This window comes from Thermobia domestica, chromosome 2, assembly GCF_964235325.1.
Source record: "Thermobia domestica chromosome 2, izTheDome1.hap1.1, whole genome shotgun sequence".
In the NCBI taxonomy this organism is placed as follows: Eukaryota; Metazoa; Arthropoda; class Insecta; order Zygentoma; family Lepismatidae; genus Thermobia; species Thermobia domestica.
In genome coordinates, this window is record NC_137455.1 from 378,706,857 (window position 1) to 378,727,982 (window position 21,126).

At 36.8% G+C, this 21,126-nt stretch overlaps 1 protein-coding gene and 1 long non-coding RNA gene across 14 annotated transcripts in view; one reads left to right on the plus strand and one right to left on the minus strand.

The window, feature by feature from the left end:
• LOC145678864 (uncharacterized) overlaps positions 1-21,126 on the minus strand; it is a 544,231-nt gene that overhangs the window by 175,131 nt on the left and 347,974 nt on the right. The gene's annotated exons all lie outside the window — the stretch shown is intronic.
• LOC145678868 (uncharacterized) overlaps positions 1-21,126 on the plus strand; it is a 157,916-nt gene that overhangs the window by 103,521 nt on the left and 33,269 nt on the right. For all 3 annotated transcript variants that reach the window (XR_014130461.1, XR_014130462.1, XR_014130460.1), the window contains one exon: positions 1,257-1,514. This is a non-coding gene — a long non-coding RNA (uncharacterized LOC145678868). The remainder of the gene's footprint in view (positions 1-1,256; positions 1,515-21,126) is intronic.

Here is a 21,126-nt window from a genome sequence, read left to right on the forward strand (position 1 = left end):
TCATGTAAAATAATATTGTCTAGGGCGCTCTTGTTCCATATTTCGATTATCTTTTATCTATTTGAACATATCACATAATTACTGTAAAATTAGCGGTATTTTAATTTCGCCGGGATGAAGACTCTTTAGTAATAGTAAAAAGTTACTGACTAACGGAACATATTACTAATGTTTCTTATTTTAACCCAGTGAAGAGGATAATTGACGCTAGTATTTTTAAAAAATAATTGCATTGGATTCAATGTTCTCAGATTAGTATAAAAAACATAATTAGAAATTTATCCAAGCAATGGCTGAATGGAAAGTCTTTGTTCTTCTTTAATAAAATTTGTCTTGTGTTATCTTTAGAATTTCCGCAAATAGGCTTATTGCTTGGGCTTGAAAACAGTTGAGACTAATGGGGTGGGAGTAGGTAAATTTATCCTCATCTATAACTTTTACCTTAGAGAAATAATTAATGTGGTAACAAAATATATTTCCAGGATAACTATCGTAAAAATTGTTTGATTTTAATTAAATATGACATACAAAAGGATTGGTCTAAGACAAGACAAAACAAGACTGAATATTCACATTTCGCGAGACGAGACATTCTCTAGTGTTGTCCACTAGTCGAGACGAGACGAGAAAGAAATTTCGTGACGGGACAGATTTCTTACAACAGAAACAAATATACTTTCCGAGACGAGACATTGACGCTTTTTCGAGACGAAATAGCTTCAAACCCTAGGTTTCTCAGAGTCAATTTGCTACTAAGGAAACAAATTTATTTGATTTTTTCGAAAAATATGTATCATTGTAGGTTTTATCAAAATTATCTGATTTCCACCAAATATCATAAGCAAGCGTGCTGCTTCTTGAACCTAGCACAGTGGCGGATCTGAGAGGTAAAAACTGGGGGGCCAGCAAGAACCCAGACTGTAACAGGTATAGGCCTATCATGAGTTTACTATAAACTTCAAAAATATATAATAATAGCTTAAATGACTTTTATCACTGAAAAAACTGGGGCCTAGGCCCTTCCGATCCTAGGATAGATCCGCACTGATCTAGCATTTGTTTTTCTTTCTTTCTTTCTTCAGAATTACTCATTACTGAGAATTCAACCCGACACCTAGCACGCCAAATATTGGAAGTTCTATAAATATGTTGTTAATAAATTAACAAGGTCATAATTAATTGTAAAGACAGGCACGTTCACAGACACAGACATTGCGAGAATATGTTGATTCTGTTTTGTTTTGGTCTTTCCACAGACAGGAAGAAGGTGTTGGACGTCGAAAATAGCTTTCCCCTGACATTGTCACGAACCACAGTGAAAGGGAACAAGAAACTACACAGAACAACATGGAAAAGAAGACAGGAAAGGAGAGCCATGAGTGAACACAGACAATGGCAAATGACAATTAGAGATTAAATTATGGGACAGCGGCTGATAAGATAGTGCAAGAGGAAACAAGAACCATAACCACAAAATGGCGGCGGAGGCTTGCCTCTTTGACAAGAAGACAAAGGTAAAGTGTATTATTTGAGACAACACTTTTCTTTTATTGACCGTAGATCAGCACTCATGATACACACGAAGGGATGTCCAAATTATTCGTGTAACGGATGTCCGGAATCCATGTTAGAAGAAATAACAATTATTGGTAGTGTTGCCAGACTTTTGAAGCAAAAAAAAAGGATATTTTATCCTATACCATTAACATATTACGCGACTGCTTATATTTAAGTTTATTTACAGTAATACTATTGCATTATATCATAATAAAAATATTTTAAGGATTACAAAGGTAACATAAAACATGTTAAAGACTTAAAAGAGGATCACGTGAAATATTTTCATGTATGGGGTATGGATATCTACGATTAAAGTCACCGTTACCTCTCATGACGTTAACTAATGGAATCCATTAACGAACTCTTTTCCGAGATAATTGCAATAAGAAATCTACTTATCCTTGCATTATAGGCAACCTACATTTCTTTGCTACTGTGCAGGTTGCATAGAAGCTAGATAATGTAATAGGTTTTAAATGTAATAGTTAAATAAGAATTTAAAAATTCACTTTCGTTCAAAACTTATCGGGTGGAGTAACGCACAGATATACATGCGTATTAGCGTTACAATCTTATAAAGCTCATTAGCGTAATCCCATAAAGAGAAATTTGTGTATAGGCTTACTTGCGATTCACCAAAAGAAAGCAGATTTAGTGGTGCTTCTTGCTACTTTTAAACTGCTTTGATTGGAGCTTTGTCACTTAAAAGCTTGTCACATATTACAACACCCAAATGTGTTTCAAATCAGCTTTGTCACTTTGTCAACTTTGTCACATATTATAGTACCCAAATGTGTTTCAGATCCAGCTTTGTCACTTAAAACTTGTCACATATTATAGTACCCAAATGTATTTCAGATACAGTTTTCATTTAAAAGTTTCTCACATATTATAGTATCCAAATGTCCAAATGTGTTTGAGATCCAGTTTTGTCACATAAAACTTGTGACATATTATAGCACCCAAATGTGTTTCCGATCCACTGTCATCATCACCACCACTTTGTTCACCATAAGTGGTACAAATTTGAAGTTCTGCTTTTTCACTATATCAACATTCAATCTATTTCTAGTATCTGTCCACAGAGATTTCGTTTCTGAAAATACTCTCTCGCATTAAGTAATGCTGTTGGATATGGAGAGCATGTAAGAAGCTATTCTTTTGTGGGTTTTGAACTTTGTAGAAGAGCATTTTTCAAAAAATAAATAAATATAAATCTACTTTTTTTCCTGTAACTTATCTGAGGTTCTCAGATGACGCTGTTTTCTTAAACAAACAATATTCTTTACGGAATGCATTCATATTAAGATTCTCACAGGAGCGTCATTTAGGGGGCAGGGAGGGGAATTTGCCCCCCCCCCCCCCAGTTTGAGATTTATATAGATTTTATCGATAGAATAGTAGTAAGTCAGTGAAAAACGCGAAATTTTACATATATCAAGGGGTCTTGCCCCCCCCCCAAGCAAATCTGAGATGACGCTACTGGATTCTCAGTTTTTAACAAGAATTATTTTAAGCCATAAAAGGACCAGACGTGTCCGTCCGCTTACTTGCAAACAAAGACATCAACTTCGCTCTTTCAAAACTCAACAGTCCGGCTTAAAGTCGACTCAGGCAATTTTTGAGTGACAAATTCTATTATCCGAGATCACATTGTAATACAACGGTCATTCTGTATAATATTCGTTATCAGACTATTAATAATCCGGCTACTAATGCTTATGATATTTGCTTCTTTATATGTTATCCAATCCCTCTCCCTTAGCCTAAGGACATAATCGTGGGACGTTAAACTGAAAGATTTCATTTCATTTTTTTAATCTGTTATCCGAATTTCAATCTTTCGAATACGATAATTCTTTAACCATACATGTTCTTTTCGCTCACCTAGTGAATAGCTCGCGTCTCTTTGGTGCACGATGTCCTGGGTTTGCTTCGCAGCAACGGTAGAGTATCGAACACACTAGAGTAACTCACAGTTCACTCTTTTATATAATCTCGATTCTGACAAGGGAAGTTAGGATGACCGACAACGGAATTCGAACCTAGGATCACCTAATTAGAAGCGAGAACGCTGAAGACCGGAGGATTCAACTGTCGCAAATTAAAAATGCGAACCCTGGTCTTGAAAACTAAAAATAGCAGCAATTACAAAAGCGCTGACCACACATAACCAGACTCAGAGCACTTTGGTAGAGCATAAGTGTTAATAAATTCTATGGCCATGTCTAGTATAAGTTTAATTCAATGTAGTTTGAAAGAACTTTGAATATAACGTTGAGGTGAATGAAGAATTGAGGGTTCAGAACATTCTGAAAATACACGGGGATAAAGTTTCTTCAGGCGCAAGATATGTCCATATGGGACTCTGAATGAGGCATCACCTGGACCCCTACAATTTGGATTGAGGACAAACACTTCAAACCAAAAGCTTTTGAAGTTTTTAATTATACGTATAATCATATTTTCTTAAGAGGTCTAATCATTGTGAAATTAAAATACGGCTAATTTAAAAGTAATTATGTGATATCTGTTAATAGATAACAGATAATCGAAGACAAGAACGCCCTAGATAATATTATTTTGCATGAGGTACCGTTATTACGAGTCACCTAGTAGCTTTCCGTTTGCAACCATTTAAAAACGCGAAAATAAGTGCCGATTTTCTAAATGGCTGGAAATCGAAAGCAGATAAGTGAGTCGTAATAACGGTTATCTTATGTAAAATAATATTATATAGAGAGCTCTTGTTCCACTTTTCTAATATGTTTTATCTATTTTGAATATATCGCATAATTACAGTAAAATTAGCGGTATTTTTATTTCGCCATGGTGGGGCCTCGATTGTTGTAGGCACACCAGTCGCAGTAATTCCATAATTATCTGTACATTGGCAACACTTCTCTATCTCTCTTGACCGACCAAGCATGAAGTCGAATGCTCACGTCATACCTTGACCAATTGGAATAAGGGATGATCTATTCCTATTATTTTGGTGTGGAAGACATTTCCAATTTCTTAAACCATGGTAGTGTATAATGTATGATTTTACTTGGAAGTGCAGCAAACTATTCAAACTTAGATCCTCAAATATTCTCATTTTGAGTAATACTTGAACAAAATTTCTAACATTGTTGACATTCTAATTGAGTTGAGTACGAATTATTACTATTATATGCAATCTAACAATTGTTCAGAACGAGGGTGTGTCCTGTAGCTACTGGCTATCCTTCATTTCGTATCCTCTTTCCACGCCCTCATCCCTTGAGAAACAAAGCTTCTTTTTCTGGATCGAACTCCCTCAACCCCGGGTTATTCCCAATGCCTGATGGGTGGGACATTTCCAATTTCCATATGAAAAGCCGAATCGTTAATGTCCTTTCCGATTGCCTGGCACGGTCATGGACTTCGTGAGTTCTGTTCTGTTCTGTCGACTAAAACTTCCCCCCTCCCCCGAACCTCTCACTTCGTGTGTCCTTTTCTGATTTCCACTCTTCTTCCCCTCACCCGCTGTAGCTCCCGAAAAGTCTTCCTCCCAAACCCCAAACCCTTCGAAGGTCTTTCCCCTCCCCCTCCAACTCCCTCCAACATCAGACAGTGAGTCTGTGCTAACACATTGATCTTCCACGCGTCACACAACTCCTGAAACGAACACCAACCATCTTCTCAGAAATCTCGCAGATTCTTTCGCAAACGCTTTTACAGATATACACCGCTATCCAAATACAGTTTTTTTCCCCTTTTCTTATCATATTTCAGCGCCTTGTAAATGATGCAACATTCTAAAATCGCTGAGATGCTAAATTTTGTTACTATTGTAATAAATGCACACTTGTTGCTCAAAGTGTGCTTATGTCTTTCTAAATCTTCGCTCCTTTATACAAGTAAAATAGTCCTACTGCATTTCGCTTTAAGAGTCTTCATCCCGGCAAAATTAACATACCGCTAATTTTACAGTAATTATGTGATATCTTCAAATAGATAAAACATAATCGAAATGTGGAACAAGAGCGCCCTAAACAATATAATTTTACATGAGATACCGTTATCACGACTCACTTATCTGCTTTTGATTTCGAGCCATTTTGAAAATCGGCATTTATTTTCGCGTTTCTAAACAGCTGAAAACAAAAAGCCGCTAGGTGACTTGTGATAACGGTACCTCACGCAAAATAATATCCACTATTCTTATAGAGAAATCTGCTTGTATCAGGGTGAAAGAAGATCACCAGAGCAATATAAAGAAACAGAAACATGTTAACTAAAGGACCAATGAAAACTGTGATAAATCGAGCAGGTCTGGGAGACCAAATTCCCTTGGAAATTCAAAAATATCCCTAAAAGATTATGTTATTCAATACATTTTGTTGACCTACAAACATGAAAGGAAGCAAACAGTTTCCCCCTTTCTCAGGGTGACTTTTTTATTTTTAAAGATTATAAGCAGCTAATTTCTATTATGCATAATATATTCTGTTGTATAATGCTGTAACTACAACATCGTGTATTATGTTAGCTCTTTGGCTTTGCGTAGGGGAACAAATTTCTATCAAACGAGTATTGGGCTGAAAAACATTTTATTATACAGTTGAATATCGATAGCTCGAACCTCACAACTCGAATACCTTGATAAATGGATTGCTTTTTTTATTTTTATTTTTTTATTTATTTTTACATTTCCTTGAAGTCTCCATGACACAACTCAATGTTAACATAACTTCTTTAGGTCGAATTTTTACCTCTAATGCAATCAAATAACCTCTAATTACAACCTTGAATTTTAAGGGATTCATAATCATATTTAGAAACCTCGGTAACTCAAACTTTCGTATCTGCATAAAACTTTGAGTTATAGAGGTTATATAATCACTTTTCATGAGAAACTCGAAGCGTCGATATCTCGGATTTTTGTTGTGGTTACCTTGATAACTCGAACCCTGATTACTCGAAAAACTCGATAACTCGAATTTTTATGTATTCCCTTCTGCTTCGAGTTATTTATTTATTTATTTATTTTATTTATTTAAGTTATCGATGTCCCACTGTATTACACTGGTACTAATTGTGAGCAAAGTACACGCACTTAACCAAAACAATAGTCAATGTACTGTTTTGTAAAGCAGCTACAGAACAGGTCACGAACTTCGAGGTCTGTGACCAGGAAGCAATCAGACCTGGTGACAACGAGACATCGTCATATGAGATGTTTATGTAATGCTTATGTTTATAACTTTCTTTCTTTTACTGTGTGCGCCTGTATCAAAGCATTGCACTGAAAGATATCTACAAGCTCTATCAGCGTCTGTAAGACAAATGCCGCTTATCCCAAACAGTGGTTTGTTGAATCTTTTTGTATAGTCTGTGTTCGAAACTACTGCCTTATTTTTCATTCTGGGAAGACGGATAAACATGAAAATATATTTGAAATAGTCGAAGATATGGTATCTTGGTTAACAAACATCACACCGGGAATCAAACATATTCTATCTCCAGTTATGGACAAAATTTACCACCTATAAAATTATCCAGTAATGTTCTAGAGCTGATGCATGGCTGCTTCCGGGTCATCGGGTCTGAGAAGCGAGACTCGGACCCGGGAAACCCGAACAAATGTGAGCTGAGCCATCAATGATTAAAGGGTTGTGTAACTACGGAAGTTTCAACTAAACACACGGAAGTAAATACACGGATATACCAACTCTGTAATTATTTCGTAATGATAGCATAACTTCTAATATTCTGCAGGTCCAGTGGGAATCGAACCCGGAGCAGCGCTAATATAAAACTTACATTTTAACCATTTTACTACACAGAAGTTCAGTTTTATTAATAGTACTCCAGTAATTTATCCATCCATAGAATGAAATGAAATGAAAGTACTGTTCAAGACATGGGGAACGACGTAAAGTGTTTTGTCTTTTGCTCTTATTGTGACGTTTCTAAGAATAATGACACACTCCCTCACATACGTAGAAACAATATATATATATATATATATATATATATATATATATATATATATATATATATATATACACATCTAATGCCCGCGTAGAGAAAGCATGATGAGACACCGTGCACTTCGCAGGGATGTATCACACCTCTTCTTCATTTCTCGCATTTCCCGCATCCATAAATCACTCTAGCAGGCAGGGACCTCACGGGCGGAGAGAAAGGGGGGTCTCAACAGACGAGACATGCTTTCAGAACGGCCCTAGAGAGATCCGGACAGGAAGTAGAGGAGAAAGGGGCGAGGTAGATGAAAAGAGGGAGATGAGAAATGCAGAGAAAAGAGAACAGAGAAGGAATATGGGGAAACAAAAACAGAGAAAAGAGCCTTTCTGAGTGGCATCATGAATCCAATTGCACTTAGAGCTGACGGAGAGAAAGAATACAATGCCGCGTAGCTCCCCTTCCCCCCTTGTATTCATTGTTTTCTCAATGAAAATTTTATTTTGAAAATATGGAGTAAATGAAGGACACCTTTTTATGGATGCTACTTATGAGGCCCCATCACGGCGAAATTAAAATACCGCTAAATTTTTACAGTAATTGTGTGATATCCTCAAATAGATAAAAAAAAAAAAAATAATCATAAAGTGAAACAAGAGCGCCCTAGACAATATTATTTTACATGAGATACCGTTATCACGACTCACTTATCTGCTTTCGATTTCGGTATTTTAATTTCGCAGTGATTAGGCCTCTTAAATATAGTTTTCCATATATAATGAAACAGTGGCGTACGCAGAATTTCATGAAGTTGGGATTGAAGCTCCTAAGTCAATATCGTTCGACGATTTTAGTATACATTCATAATATGTAAATATGTATTTTTTCCATAATATCTTGTTCAAGAGGGGCTTAATATCCAGAGTTCTCATTGCGTACGCCGCTGCAGTGAAACTGTTAATGGACACCACTGAATAACTGACACGTACAAAATAGGGTCAGATTTTCTTCACCTGGCTCAAAAAATTATAAATATTGTTATTTAACTGAATCTCCCTTTCACGGACATTCTCAGATTGCAATACCGACAAGACAGTCTTCTTTTAATTTTATTATTACAGTACTATTAAATTTATTATACTGTTAGTTTGAGTGGTATATAATTAAAATTTTGGTTACCACTTGTACAAAATATCAGTAATTATTGATGTAGAGCGGATTAAAATTTTTAATATCTTATGGCCCTTTAGTAGATTCTACATTTATCTCCTGGAAACATTCCGTAGCTGGTTGCAGGCTTGATTTACTAGTCAATTATCTCAGATAGACAAATAATTGGATGAACATTCTATGGTCAATTATGTGATGAAGTTCGATAGCTTCTTTGGTGGTCAATTATTTCAAGTGACGGAATTCGATAGGTGACTTCAATTTTCGCCTATTCAAGATTCGCCTAATAATCTCAGGCAATGGAATTTACAGATGTTAACTCAAGAGAAAATGTAGGCGAAACTTGAATTCAAGATTTGCCTAATGCGAAATTATGCTGGTAGTATTCACAAGAAATAACACAAAAATTTGTGCTTTTTAAATTTTTTTTTAAAAAAGTATATATATTTAAAAGGTATGTATTAAAATAATGTAAGCATAATTAAAGCATAGGCCCATGACTAGATATTAAATATTTGCATTGAGATATGACGATGACATTGTTACGTGAAGTTACAAAATGTCTTACGGAAAATATAAAATGAAGTAACATAAATTACACGATAGTTTGCATTAATCATAAAATAAAATTAAACAAAGCACCAAGAATCAGCATATGCCTGAAAACGTCCAACTACAGCTCGAGAATAGTCTCAAGAGGAAATGTTAATTATCAATGAAGTCCAATACAAAGGGGTCTGGCCCGGAAAAAGTGAGTAACTTGATGAAACTTGCAGAGCAGCTTCTTTCCATCAAGTATTCACTCATCCCTGTTTTACCCATAAGAGCAAGTGTGAGCAGACAGCATATTGAAGGTGTACCACCAGGAGAAAACTTGGCTCGAGCAAAGATATTCCTGCAATAGATTGCAAATGTAAAAATATCATATACTTAGTCAACTGTTCATGTTCGAGATTGTTTTACTCAGACATGTGCATTATTTGTAGGGAAATCACATTTTGAGAGCAAAAAAGCAACAGGATGAAAGTGACTGTTAGCGTTTTCTTAGCGTTGAACTATCCTCGAATTATATGTTATTTTTATAAATCTTTCGAAGTTCCTTCCTTTTTAGTTTTTCAGCGTAATAGGTACTTTTTCTCATAGGTGTCCAAACTCGCGATCCCGAGCCCCAATGAAATAAGTGAGTGCGAGCCCGAGTAAACGCAAGCCCAGTTAACAGAAGTGATCGCGACCCCAGTTAAGAGAAATGAGCGCGAGCCCAGTTCAGAGAAGTGATCCCGAGCCCGAGTGAGTGCGAGCTCAGTCCAGAAAGATGAGCGCGAGCCAAGTTGAGACAGGTGAGCGTGAGCCCGATCGAGCCTAGTGGAAAATGGCCATCTCTGCTTTTTCTCTTCTGAAAGAAGCGAAGTTTATTACATGAAACTTAAATTACCAAAATATAAACGCTCTCCTTAAAACTCATTGTTTCAACGACCTTTTTCATCTCAAGAGCAGTGGGTCTGATCCAACCCAACAGTATCGTTTATGTCCCAACAGTGCACCGTGTCAGGGATGGGTTAATTTTTATGTCTTTTATGTATTATAAATTACTTTTATCGTTTATAAAAAAACTAAATTTTGCTTAAATAACGTTTTCTCTAGGGACTATTTTGCTAAATAAGTTTATAGAAAATACCCCCTTATTCTCAAATGTGTCGTATTTTATATATAACATTCGTAATTATGGCATGTTGACATATTTTCTTTAATTTTCTTACTTACATAAATATTATCTATATATTAAAATGCTAGATTTATATGTCTCCAAAGAAAAGTTTATATGTTTGTCTCCAATTCTTTCGACAATGAGATCTCGAAAACCACAAGTGCTAAAAACGTGCCGTTTTCTCATGTCGATTCCAAATTTTGTACAGATTGTCCACTTCTAATTGAATATTTACAAAACATGGCCATCATTTCTTTATTACATTTTTAGGGGTACACTGGAAGTGTTGAAATTTTAAAAATGTCAAGAATCATATCATGTGAATTATACATTCTAACACAACATATTTGTATACAGGTGTTGCATAGGTCTCAGGCGTTTGTTTCATGGCCAAATGATAATAAAAACGAAGGATAACCATTTTTTAGTCTAAGATGAATTCTTATTGTTTGGACTGTTTTGCCCAAGGAACACCATATATCACTGACATTATAATTAACTCTGTGTGTGTAATGTATTTGCTTATTACATACTGCGTGCAAGAAAGAAAAAACACACTGATCATACACGAAGTAAAAACTCCAGCCGGAAGTAGGCTCAAATCTTGCAAACGGTACGAGATATTGAAAAAATAATAGAAAAAATCTCCCCTTTATGGTACTCCTTGCTGATTTTTTTCTTTTAACAAGACGTCTTTTACTTGTGTCCGTAAAGTTACATGTATATTTGTTGTGAGGAATAACAAGGAGATTCATGCTCATATGTGAATGATGTTCTGTATAGAGAGAGCACGTTCAGCTAATATGTATAAGAAACACAAGATAATCAGAAAAACACGCATGAAAGAAACACAAGTACTAGATTAAAAGATACAAACCTACTGTATCATTTGTAACTTCGTGACTTTATATACTGTAGTATATCATTTGCAACTACCTGACCTACAGAGACGATTTATATATCAAACAAAGGGAATTTTATTTACAAAATATATTGTTATACTTTCCAAGACCGTAGAATTGAACCTAAGGTAAGAAATCAAGGAAAACACAACTGTTCTATAGACTGTGGCAGCCAAATTGAATATGAATGAAGCTCAAGAGAGATTTTCGGGGACTTTTAGGATATTCTATACTTGATGGAAGGGAACTATCCTGCAAGTTTCATTAAGCTACTAATTTTTGCTGGGTTTGTCAAAAAAATATTTCTCTACGTACTGGACTATTTAATAAGAGCGCGAAAATAGTTTCAAGAGGAAATGTTAACTATCAATGAGGTGCAGGACTACCAACGTATGCGAGCTAAACCAAGCTCTTTAAATAATTCAACTTTCACCTAATAAGAAAATTAACTGTGTGTCATTGCTTTGATTGACATTTGCATAGCTAGGAAGTATTAGGCGAATCTTGAATAGACGAAATTTGAAGCCCCGATTCGGTAACCATTGGCGGGCTGAGATGATAATTCGATAACAAATATGGCAGTTAACTACCTGAAGTGGTAATAATTTGATAGCCTGTTTATCACTGAATTATATAACTAAGTTTACTTTGGAACTCAACTATCTCAGATAATGGAGGGTCTATTAATTTATTAGCCACTACGCCAGGCTATTTTCTTAGGTGATAATAACTCGACAGCCACTTCAACCTTCGCGAATAACATCACATCCTGGAGCTCATGTGGTTCAACCACCACGTTAAGCTATAAGTTCACGTTTTCTGTAGCTTTGCTGTTGATTGGGACACTAATCTAAAAAAGAGCGGCCTGGGACCTTTATGTTAGATACCATCCCGGCAATTGCTTGGTGTGAATGAGAAAAATCCAGCAAAAACCTCTCTCAGGACGGCTGACTTAAAAAGGCTTTTGCATGTTTACAACCGAGTATCTTCTCCAGGAATCGAACCCGGGACTACTCGTATCAAAGGCGACTACAAAAAGAAAGGGAAAGTCTATGAGAGTACAAACACATATTTTATTAGAGTATTTATCTAACATTGTGTGTATTATCCCACTGAACACTTTGTATGTAGAAGTTCTGTAACAAATTTACACACAGGGTACGACGGTACAGTATTTAGGAGTTTCTCGTCCTATGTCGAAGTTTAAATTTTCCTCTGATTTATACGATTTTCCTTCCAGTCCTTTGAAAAGTGTAAAAATGGGGTTGTACTGTATTGTGAAGCAAAGCCATTACTGAGATGTGTGGGCGACAGTCCCGTAGCCAGCCCAAATATATACGGGGGTACCTGAAGTTAGGGGGGCTTATTCAATTATATTATAGTTCATCACCATTTTATAGTTCATTTGCAAGCCTACCGTGAAAATTTTAGGGGGGCAACAAAAATTTAGTGCCCCCCCTAGACCTCCCCCTGGATACGGGCCTGGTGGACGACTGATTCGTGTGTTAGAATCGTCGTGTTAGAATGAGAAATCTCGCAAGTTGAAAAATTACAGTCTACCGCACAGGAGACCAAGAAGAAGTAGCTATCTACTCACAGAAATCTTTGCGAAACCAAAAAACAACATGGTTGGTGCTTGTGGTACGGTTATATAGTTGACCAGCAAGATTATATGATTAATTAGTGACCACACAAGTGCAGGAAAAAAAAAAACTGGACGAAATATTAGCAGGTATACCCCACGGAAATACCAACGAGCGGATTTGTAACTAACCTCTTTTTCCCAGGCTAAAGTTATGGATCAGTTTCCAGGGCATGTAGTGACACTCATTTTGTCTTCGTATATTGCTTCTGTCACAAAAACAACACTTCTTCCCTCCATTGAATTGAAAGTCCGTGTTATGACATAACCTGAGGTTCATTCTTTCCATCCCTCCGGCACAAGAGACAATAAGATGTTCCTAGATGTGAGATAGCTTCGTGAAATATTGACTGTCCAGCCTGGACGAAATGAAATGAAGAAAAATAACTTCCCGGTGATTGCTAGGGATGAGATTTTTTTGGTGTATCTTCCCTCAAAATAAGTAGCCCATTTGCCAGTTACTGACAACAACAACTGTCTCTGAGGATCAGGGGGTAGAAAAACCAATACAATCTTCAAGAGGCCCAAGATCCTCCAAAGATGTGTTCTCCAGTGACCGATTCTTCCCAAATCCCTCTCAACTGTGCGATTAGACGGCAACTGTTGGTAGGGGAGTTTCTAAGTCCAGGGATTATGGATAACGTACTATTGGGATCCTTGTGCACTGTATATGCTCTTTCTCGAGGTTAGAAGCGCAAAAGGTGGGTGAAACGGCGCTCGACTCTGGGTATTACGGTCCCCCGAGGGCTGTCTTTTGCCCTCGAGTAAGTTGATATTTTGGCGAAGCTGGTGTTGGCATTGTGTATACGTACGGATTCGTGTCTCTGACAGAGAGAGCAAGAGAGAGAGAGAGAGAGTGAGAGAGAAAATGGGGGGAGAATGTGTCAGTGTAGTGGGTTGGTTGGGATGCGAAAACGGGGCAAACTAGGGGAGGGGTTGATGCAAAAGGCCGGATGTCGCATTTTTTTTCTTTCGAATGAACAGAAACGTGCAGAGGGGTATGTGTATGCGATGCTTTTGTTGAGAGTTGTGACAAGGGGGTGGTTGGAGGAAGGGGATGACGAGAACGGAAGCAAAATGGCAGACAGTCCAGGTCAGATGGCGGCTGAAAAAAATTCCTACCCGAAAAGGGGGCAAAGGGGGCGGAGATGAGAGCGAAAAGAGAGGGTGAGTTCTGCGAACATGTCACAAAATGCCGTCGGACAAGGAGTATCTCAAATAGAGAAGGGAAACACGATAGAAAAAAAAAAATGAATCCGTGAAAGGATAGGCGAAAAAGAAAAAAAGCACGCAGACTCAATGCTGGAGGGTGAAGTGATACGTATATACCAGAGCCGAAGCGACATCTTTAATTACCATATCGAAACGCCACGTCACTCTGATCTATTATTGCCTGCAATCCATCATATTGTCTTTCCCTAATGAAATTTCTGTCCGGGTCCTCTTTTTATTCTACGCGGGGCGTTTGGGGAGAGGGGAGGGGCAGAAGTCGTTTTTCTCTCTCTCTGTATTCTATCATACCTCCCTCTTTTTAATCTTGTTCACTTAGAGAGCAACCTTCCATGACTAGTGAATGCTTCACTATGACATAAGAGCATCTTTATAACATAGCTACATATAAAAAAACATGTCCTCCATGTCACAAAATAGCATATGCAAAAAGATGATATTTCGATTTGGAGAAGACAAAAGCTTACGTGATGTGTGAAATTCCGTCTTCATTTTGTTTTTCTTATCATTATTATTGTTATTAATATGCATGTGCCACATACAACAACAGGGTGTTTGATGACTCAATATCATCTCTCAAATCTTCACGCTTTTGTATGCAATTGTCACGGAAATTATTACAGTGAAAATGTATACGTGTCCAATGAATGTTATATTAACATTGGGGTACTTTCTTGTAATAATCCATATAAATTATATTGTCAATTCTGTCGCTACTGTGGGGCCGCGGTGGCTCAGTAGTAGAGCGTTCACCTCTGTTGCATGGAGTCCTTGGTACGGTCTCAACTCGCGCCAAGTGAGCTTTGTGGTGGAATAATACCGTGTGCGTGGGTTTTCTCGGGGTTCTCTCGTTTTCTCCCACTTATTCCACCATTTCATTCATTTCTCATCACCGTCTCCTTTAGCCTAGCCGGCATAAGCGTGGGACGTAAATGTATCATGTAAATGTATTATGTATTATGTAATACACCAACACTATAATTGGGCCTGTTGTGTTGATGGTAAATAAATAAATAAATAAATAAACAATTTAAAACATGGCTTTCGAGCGTCCATGAGGATTGAAGTTCACGTTTTTGCGCTTTGTTTAAAGGTGCAATGAGAAATGAATGATGAAAAAAAAAAAATGTAATATTCATGCCTTGGCCAATCCCCACAACAGAAAGGGCTTGCAATCTGTAGCCTTAGATCATACGATCATATTAATCGGGTTATAGATCACATTGAACATTACACACTGACCCTAGGAAATCCCTAGCGTATACCTGAAAGTGGCTACCGAAAAACGGGTTAACTATTTGCGTTTTACAATAATAAAAATAATAAATAGTAAAGACCTATATTATTAAAAGACCATTTTAATATAATTTTCTCCAAATGTGTTGCTGGTTCTTAAACTATAGGATCTATGGAAACCAAACCACGTATTAGTGCTCAGAATATGGACGATTTAAAAATTCTCGGTCTTGTTTACGGGAACAACATGAAAGACTGAATGAGGTCCCACATTTTTAGGGTGGCCACACACAAAGTTTCTCACACTATATGACTGTAGGAAAAAAAAATACGCATTGACAATAAAAAAAGGTCTGCAGAGAAAGTGTGTGCACGGGACATCGGTCGAGGTGTTGTGGTCTCCCTCTTTTTGTGTTATAGAAAAAAAAAAGAGCACTGAGTCGCTTATCTGTAACCCATGATGACAAAGGGATCATAAATTTCGTCTCGAAACGGGATCAACTGACTTTCTATTCGGTTTTAACACATTTGGTGAAGTAACGTCAAAGAGGGCGCGGGGGCAGGGGAATGTGGTTCATAGAAAACTTTTTGGCAGGTAAAAACCCGGGATAGTTTTCATTTTTGGCTCTCTTTTCACACTTTTTTTTTACCTTTTTAAAAATTCTTTTAGAAGTAAAGAGAGAGCGAAAAAGGGAACTATGATGGCGTAACTTTCACAACTTGAAAACATGACCCAAAAGAAAGGAAAGAAATGAAAATTCTGTCTTCAGGCGACGATCCGCAGACAATCTATAGTCGTCGTAAATTCTTCCCAGCACAAGAAGTATTTTTGAACTGATTTCTCTTTTTGTGTGCATCTGTAGTTTATTAGGATCATAGCAGTAGGACATGCTTTCAAGGACACATTCAAGGTAAAAGATTTCCAATTTCCGTTCATGTTTAATTACTTTTAAAGATTGGTGGCGATTGAACGTTAAAAGTGAGGGGGCAAAACATGGTCTGAATATTTGTATATCAATATTAGGAGCGGTCCCGGAATCGATTCCCGGTGGGGTTACTCGGTCGAAAAAGTGTAACACGCTTTTTTAGGCCAGCCACCCTGAATGAGGTTTTCCTGGATTTTTCTCATTCACGCCAGGTAAATACCGGGGTGGTACCTAACTTGTAGGTCCCAGGCCGCTTCCTTTCTTCCTTCCCTTTCCCCGGATTGTTTGTTCGCCGAGGGACGTCATCCCTCAAATCGTGAAGGGCTAAATGGCCTTAGGTGCCGAAAGCCCAGAGATCTATTTCTAAATCCTAAATATCAATGTTAGTTTTCCTAGTGGTTTGACGAGAGGTTGTACAGCTAATAGAATACTATCTTTTTCAATTAAAATACCGTATATTTATTTCATATTTTATTAAGTAAATTGACAAGGTACTTGCCCTTTGTACTATTAAACAACGAAAAGTGTACGAAGAGATTTGATTCCTTGCTCATGAACATCTTAAAATTCTGAAAATTGTGAGATAAGATTATTTAATAACAAATTTGCAAATCAAATAAATAGGAAAGATAATATTAATTATAGTATCGAATAATGAGGTTTGTTTTGTAGAAGTTATATTGAAACTAGGAGTTAATGAACAATGTATATTTTTAATTGCACACGTGCCATTAAATGTATGCTATTACTCTTAGTAAATACTACAAGCATATGCTACGACATTTAAAGAAATACGCAGTTGCAGTATTAATTGCTTTGAATTGCAATTAAAACGCAATTCTTGTAGCTTTTTTTTTTTTAACTCCACGGGAAGACAAATATCCAATACGACTTATGAAACGGCGTATACGTATATGGCATCAGTTTTTCCATGAACCACTAATACATACTAAAACTTTACATTTCCAAATGAAACTATATACATTAAAGGGTTACTTCAAAAAACGAGGCAACTGCCCCCTAATCGCGGCTAATGCCTTTAAAAGAGAGAGAGATAAGTTTATACGTAGCTCTACCATCTAGTTTAGTCGCTAGTGCGCGGGCCTTCAGTGCATAGAGCCTTTGAGAATATTGAAATTTGAATGTATTACTGTAGTTCGGATTCCTCCTTAAACCGTAAATCCATGTCTCATATAGCCTCGGTGCTGGGAAGTGACGCTAATCTTCAACGAAGCAACTATAGCGCGCCACAGATGACTTGATAGATGGAAAATATGCGAATTAAAACAGTGTTTCAAATTTTATGAACTGTCCTAGCTACTGTTAAGAGGCCTAATCACTAGAAAATTAAAATACTGCTAATTTTACAGTATTTATGTGATATCTTCAAATAGATAAAAGATAATCGAAATGTGGAACAAGAGCGCCCTAGACAATATTATTTTGTACGAGGTACCGTTACCATAAGTCACGTAGTAGCTTTCCGTTTGCAGCCATTTAGAAACGTGAAAATAAATGCCAATTTTCTAAATGTCTGGAAATCGAAAGCTGATAAGTAAGTCGTGATAACGATATCTCATGTAAAATAATATTGTCCAGCAATCTCTTGTTCCACTTTCGATTATCTTTTATCTATTTGAAGATAACACATAATTACTGTAAAATTAGTGGTATTTGAATTTCGCTGTGATGGGGCCTCTTAAAAGCGCTATATTGACCTATTAATTCAGATAAAAATGTTTAATTTTCCTAAGTCTATCTTATTTCCTTCTCTTTCATTGTCGAGTCGTACTACATCTAAAACATGGACCTATTAATACATCAAAGATACTGGGAAAATATAAAATACAGGGACTAAATTTTTAAATCTGACTTTGAATTAATTCCAAAGCTGCTATTTTTGTTTTTTTAATGACTTCTAAATTAAATACAAATACCAATAATCGTCATTTAGGACAAATATGATGTATTTATATCTTGTATCTTTGTATTATATAAAAAATATTGGCTTAAAGGTAGAGCATGCCACTCCAATGAAAAGGGTCTCTGATTCGATCTCCGGTGAAATGAAACTTCGGTGTACAACATCGTGTCTGTGAGATTTGTCGACTTTGCTCGTTCACTCCCAGGTTGTCATTATATTACTTATTTTCTACAAGCTAGCTGAAGGCTAGCCATCTGTGATAAGGTTACGCCCTCTTTTAAGTAACCCTTCTTTCAAAATCATTCTTTTCTACTAATTATTTGTCTCCTTTTATTGCTAGAAAGAGTAATACTGGAACGCAAAACTTAAAACAAAAATCAAAAATATACTAAACGTCGTCTTTTCTTTTCTTTTCTTCTTCTTCTTCTTCTTTTTCTTCTTCTTTTTTTTTTTTTTTTTGATGATATGACAAAAGTAGAGTATGTTTTGATTTTTGTCATTATAATTTCATTGAAATAGGTAGTCTCTATCCTAACGGCGAAAGGGATTAAAATACTTTCCATTAACTATTTCTCCCCGTGCGAAGATGGGCATTTTATATAGCTAGCACAATTAGTTCATTTAATATTTTTTTGCACATAAACATACTTGTCCCCAAAAAGGTTTTGCTAGGCACGCAAATTTTCTATTTTTAATATTATACACTGGAGCACAGGTTCTCAATCTTTTGCACCACCAAGGCATATTAATTATTAATAATACCATAGGTCACATGTACAGTCATGAACATAAATAAATGGAGATTGGAGTCATTATTTCTTATGGCTCAAACCTCCACTTATTTATGTTCGTGACTGTACCACCAACGGCGGCTCGCATACCACAGGTTGAGAAACATTGTACTGCGACATTACAACAATATCGAAAATATTTATTTCGAAATGCAAGTCGATTTTCGTTATTTTACATATCATTGATTTATTTTGTTAACCTTTTTTTTTTAAATATAACCAAATTGGCTTATCCGAACAAATCATAGACCCTCTAGGTGGGACTAATAAATGTGCCTTGGTAGAGCAGTCACCTCTGGTGCATGAGTTCCTTGGTTTGATTCCAGCTCGCGCCAAGTGAACTTTGTGCTGGACAAACAACGTGTGCGTGGGTTTTCTCGAGGCTTTCCCGTTTCCTCTCACTTTCTTCATTCCACCATTTCATTCACTTCTCAACATCACCGCCTCCTTTATCCTAGCTGGAATAAAAGTGGGACGTTACAGTAAAAGATTTCATTTCATTTCATTTAACAAGTGTTTTTTTTTTTAAAAAAAAAAAAAAAGATTAAAGCTTAATTTTTCTAAAGGTTGTTTAGTTTTAGCACTTGTTTCCGGTTTCGCCGAACCCATGTGGGTCAGTCTGGGTTCAACTTAGGAGACCTGCCATCCTGACTGATAGTTTTGAGTTTTTTTTTTTTTTTTGTCAGATCTATCAGACGAATGGTGTAATGGTCCTTTTAAACACATGCTGGCCGACTCCCCTCCATTTCTATGTTTTTTAACTGTTGTTGATTACTCGAAATAAAAATGCAAAAAAAAAAAAATGTAGTTTTGCGTCACATAATTATGTCCTGTAGGATAATTAATGAAAATGCATTAATAAGTAAGTACTCCTGTTAGAATTCGGAATTAGATTCCTGGGCTTCCAGCATCTATGGCCAAGTTAGCCCTTAAAGTATGAGGGATGACGAGATGACGTCACTCGGAGATCACACTATCCGAGGAAAGGGAAGGAAGAGAGCAGTCTTGGACCTGAATGTTAGGTACCATTCGGTATTTGCCTGGTGTGAATGAGGAAAACCCAGGAGAACTTCATTCAGGAAGGCTGGACTGAAAAAGCTTTTACGCTTTTTCAACCAAGTGTTCCCACCGGGAATCGAACCTGGGACCAATATAAACCTCGCACCAAAGTGCTCCTGTTAATCTGGAACCAATATAAACTGGTCATTTTCTGTGGAATTGAGAATCACAAAGTTAGGTTTGACTTATCATCTTCCTCATCATTTTCGTAACAGAACTAAGGGAAAATCTCATAAAATCTTCTGACCACTGGGCTCGAACCCAAGTGAATCTGAGTACGAAATGACAGTGCTATACGATCAGATTCATCAGGATAAAACTGCAGAATTAGGATTTGGAGTTCTGGCCTTTTGGCATCTATTGCCATTTATCCCGTCACGTATGAGGGATAACGTCCCTCAGCGAGCACACTATCCGAGAAAAGGGAAGGGAAGGAAGAGGCCTGGGGTCTATAAGTTAGGTACCACCCCAGCATTTGCCTGGTGTAAATGAGAAAAATCCAGGGAAACCTCATTCAGGAAGGCTGGCTTGAAAAAGGTTTTTATACTTTTTCGACCGAGTGCTCCCACCAAGAATGGAACCCGGGCCCGCTCGCACCAGAGGCTAGAGCGTTAGCGACTACGCTACGCAGGACCACTAAAACTGCAGAATTATGAACGAATAGATAGCATATCAGCATTTTGCACATATGTTACACGTGTCAATACTTCTTTCTAATGATTAATTAATAAGTCTGTTTCTTTATGTTCTTCTCCCTTTCACTTGCAGATAAACTTTATTTGCCAACTCTGTTAGAGTTTGTACACATGCTTCTTAAGCGGCACGTGCATCAATACAAAAAAAAAAAAAAGTTTTGTCAAAGTTAAATAAGGAACAATACACACGCGTTCACTATCCTTACAGCACAGGATGTAGTTTCTTGTTTTCAGTTACAGATCTCTTAAATAAAGCGTATCATTTATTTATTTAACTATGTACACTCATATTTTATCATCTTTCGTCCTTAACATGCTCTTTCAACAAAACAGT